We start from the raw sequence: 4458 nt of genomic DNA, 5'->3' as shown, positions 1-4458 counted from the left end.
AGTGGAGATCTGGAAAGCAGCAGAATTCCAGGAGCTCCATCTGCTCTCTCTCGCTCACAGAATTCTTCACAATTTCAGAGGTTTTGTTAATGCTGAAATAACAATATTATGTTCTCGTGCTACTTCTCAGGTTCCATAAGCTCAGGACCTGGGCATTTCACTCGATTATATTGAGTGATGGTCAAAGGATGCTCCAAAAGATGTTTCTGTTCTTCTCTTCTGCATCATTATGTGGATTTGTATTTCTCAAGTGCAAACAATTGGAATTGCACAGTGCTAGTCCTCATTTGAGTGAGTGCAGGAGGAGTTAGTTAGCATCTAGTTCAGATGGTGTGGCAGACAATAAGGCTGGCTACAGTGGTCAGCATCTTGGTTACTCTCTTGTGTTTGCCTAAGAAACCAGGGACAATTACATTAACACAATACAGAATTGGATCAGAGCCACCATCTTGGTGCTAATGGTTAAATCTTTCAGCCTTACCAAAGACAATACAAATAAAGAGGTGGGAATAATGACATAACTACATGACTTTTTGTTTTTTCATCTGTCACGTTTTATCCTCAAGGGTGGGCTTTACGTGACAGTTACCTTATCAATCACAGAAATGCAGCTACTTCTGTTGCTGAAAACTGCAGCTATGCAACAGCGTACTGCTACACTACACAAAAGTTTCAGAGAGGAAGCAAGGAACATCTTATCCCATTGTATAATCCCCAAAAAGGTTGCCTGCTTCATAAGAGCAGAAGGGAAGTTGGAGAATATGTGCATTTGGTGCTGGCTGATATTTAAAAGAAAAGTTGAAAGTGTCTTGCCTGTGCATCTGTGTGTGGAGCTCTTTTCTACATAAGGATCAGAAATATTTTTGAAAACACTTATACTGTAATTTAGGTAGCCCTGGCATAGTGAAACATTAAAAGGGATCTAGCTCACTGGACTGAATCGATCTGAAAGGGTGGAATTCCACCCTCTGCATGCTTGAGCGGTCTGTGCAATGCCAAGTTTTCTTTTAGTTTTCCTCCTTTGAGCTGCCTGTGTTTGTGAGTTAAAAAGAAAACCGGAGCCACATTACTGAGGCTGCACCATGAAAGTACAGTGCAAGAAACACTTGCCACCGTGAATAAATAGTGACGTGAATTTTTTTAAAGTTACAAATTCCATTTGGCATTTCTGAGCCTGATGCTGGAAACATCCATCTGGTTAAAAAGTGATGTCATTTCTGACACTAGCAACATTAGCCCTCTGCAGAAGAGACTACAACCCAATTTTCAGCCTACTTTAATAATGATTTAACAATCAAAGTTCACTAATATTTAGAGCTAAATGTTCAACCCAGCCTCTAACTTGTTCCCACTTGTATATATAAAAGATGCAGCCATGCAGCTGCACTTTACAGATACAGACACCTGTGGATGCACTTTAAAAATTCTAACTGGTTTATGCACATTTTAGTATTACACCAACATCAGCTATTGTCCCCAGGAGAACTCATGTTTGGCTCCAGAAGTAAGAAGCCTTCTATTCCATTATCTAGCTCCTGATGCAGTCAGTCCACCATGGAATGGTAGGTTTATTGAATGAATGAATAATTAAAAAAATGTTTATAACTTTCTGCTTTTGCATATTTTTGTGTAAAAATCTGGCTTTAGAGATATGTTGTTAAAGGAACACACACATAATATCAAGTATAAGGCAACATAATATCTTTTACGTTTGCAATTTGATTTTAAATCCCTGTCACATTCTGAGATTATGACATTAAAAATGACTCTGCCAAATCCATAAGCAGATGATTTTTAAAAATTAAATTATCTAATCTTATAGGTTAAAAGTATCACGGAAGATCTGCCATCTTTTTGCTTTGAAATTGACATATTATGGCTATGCCAATAAAATAGAAGCCTTTGAAACTGGGCTTTTTTGCTGATTAACATTTCATCATTATCAGAGACTTAAATCCTGCTGTAATAGTATATGTGTGCTGAGAAGTTCCGGCAAGTCCATTCCCCACAGAATTCTATGCCAGGGTTTTCAAGAATAGCTGGTCACTCTTTTTTAATGTCCAGACTGAGGCATCTTAAATCACCTGATTATTACAAAACGGAGGCTCTGAGAACCACACTTACTTTTGAAAGTCTTGGGCCTCCGGTACAATTGTATCTGCCTATTACCTCATTTCATATGTATACCTTATTTCATTTAATATTATTCTAACACAAGGTTAAAATAATTCTGTTTTACTTTCCAAATACTCAAAATACTTTCAAATGCTAGCAAGTCGTAAAAATGTTGATGTTCATATGCTATCATATTGGCTTCTGTTTCCAGGGATGACTTGCAGAAGACATACTGCCAGTCTGACTTATATATAAATGTGTCCAAAGAGGCAAATCCTGAGGACCATGTCTGCTGTTCATTCAGTTCATACTGAGGCATGCTTCTATTTTTTTTTATGTACAATAAACAATAAGTACAGAGTTTTTTAGCTCTTTTCTTACAATTAAGTACACGTATGCAATACTTTAACAAGTACCTTGTAATCGTAATGTCCCATATAATCTCATAGAAGTTTATCTAATCATAATAATGCATTTTTTTCCTACAGTGCATCATAGGAATTGCCTCATCATAATAAACTCCAGCCATTTGGAGCTGCTTATTCCACAAAACCTGCAAAGTGGTGCATAGCTCCCTGCAGCTGATTGACACAAACCAGTTGTAATCAGTGGTAGTCCCAAACAAAAGCCAGTCTGAACCTTAGCTCCATATTTAAGGTTAATTATGATGAAGGTTCAGTTAAAACTTTTGTTGTTTTCAGTCTTCAGATCTTTCTGGTTTGAGGCAGACCAGATGCAGCACAAAACTGAGAATGAGCAAAAATTAGCCTGGAGCTTCTGAGGATGGAAACAATTGGTAAGTAACTAGGATGGGAAAGATTTCTGTACTGGGGATGGGTTTTCTGAGTGTGGATGGGCCGTGTATGAAGAAGAATTCAAGTATTTGGAGAGTTTAGGTAGAAAGACAGAGGGGAGTTAGGGCAGTGTTTGTACTCAGTGGGACTGTTCTACTGGAGGAACCTGAAGGGCCTTGGGAAAATGCTGAGCCAGGAGGTGGTAAGAAATCAAGTGCAGGGTAAAATGGAGTCAGATTATGAACTGATTGACTATAGGGTTTGTTGTTAGGAAATGCTATAGTACAAGTTAGATTAGGAGGGAAGAATCTGAGACTGGGAGAGAACAATGAAAGCGTCACAGGAAGAAAAATACTGTATTTTTCCCCTCTACCCTTTCCTGTATATTATTTTAGCTTCCATTTTGAAAGAAGAAGTGAGTGGGAGTGAGGCCCAAGTGCCCTTTCCCCTCCTACTTATTCATTAACATTCATTATTCTCCAGGAAAACACAGTAAATTGATGCTCTTTCAGTGAAAAATATAGACTTATGGGAAGGGATGCCATTGGCCATTTGATATGGTCACAAGCAGACCCAGACACAAGCCATGGGTGAACCAGGCAGCCGCCTGGCGCTCGAACAGAAATGGGGCCCAAAAATTAAAAAAAAAAAATTTACACTTGCAAAAAGAAAGTTTTGATATTGCATGCATATAGGATGACAATGTTATCAATTGAGTTCAAACTATTTAAAGACATCAATACCACAGATGTGATAATGATTTTTTTTGTTGCAAAAGTCTTTATCTCTGGTGAAGTGTGTGTGTGTAAGGGATGGGGGGCGGTACTAAAACTTTGCCCAGGGCCACCAGGAGTGTAGGTATGGCACTGGTCACAAGGCTGGTGTGTTCCAGTGACGTTAACTTGATCTTGCCAGTAAAGCTGTCAGCTAGGGTTGTACTCTCTAGCCAGCATAGTTCTTCCAGTAACCCATCCCTCCCTGACTTTGATATAGTATGCCCTGTGATCTGGTAAGCCCTCTGTGAAATCTCTCAGTAGGAGTTTAACTCTTGGTAGGTCTACCCAAGCACAACAGGTCAAAGCGCACAGCCCAGACCTGGCTCTCCAGTTCACTGGCTTTCAAGGTTGAGGGTTGAACCACAGACCAAAACGCTATCCTCCGAAGAATGTTGCACAAACACAGCAAGTTTGCTATTCCAGCAGTCAGCATAATGATCAGGGATAGCATAACCTTGCTAATGCCCCAAGTGGCATCTAACAGCCCAGGACGGATTCAGATTCAAAAGAACTGCTCAGAAATGTCCAGACAAATGAGTTTTCCATTGTTAAATGCTGACTCAATGGAATCAATATGTTCCTATTGAACGTGTCATTGACGTTTCTGACAGAGATCAGACATGGTGGCTGGCTGGCTGACCAACCTGTTTTCCTTTCAGCATTCGTGGCTCCCAGGGTTCCCAGGGTACTAGAACTGAACGTTTCTCTAGGACTCTGTACCACAAGTGTTCAAGTCCGCTGGTCCGGACGATCTTCACCCTAGGGTTCTACAG

At 39.8% G+C, this 4458-nt stretch overlaps 1 long non-coding RNA gene across 1 annotated transcript in view; it reads left to right on the top strand.

Annotated features, from left to right (window-relative positions):
- Positions 1-1404: 1404 nt before the first annotated feature.
- Positions 1405-4458, top strand: part of LOC109318381 — a 6055-nt gene continuing 3001 nt past the window's right edge. Inside the window, exons 1-2 of the long non-coding RNA XR_002103238.1 lie at positions 1405-1562; positions 2817-2911. This is a non-coding gene — a long non-coding RNA (uncharacterized LOC109318381). The remainder of the gene's footprint in view (positions 1563-2816; positions 2912-4458) is intronic.

The sequence above is a fragment of the Crocodylus porosus genome, unplaced genomic scaffold (genome assembly GCF_001723895.1).
Source record: "Crocodylus porosus isolate Cpor-Errol unplaced genomic scaffold, CroPor_comp1, whole genome shotgun sequence".
Taxonomy (NCBI): domain Eukaryota; kingdom Metazoa; phylum Chordata; order Crocodylia; family Crocodylidae; genus Crocodylus; species Crocodylus porosus.
This window is presented reverse-complemented; position numbering and strand designations above follow the sequence as displayed.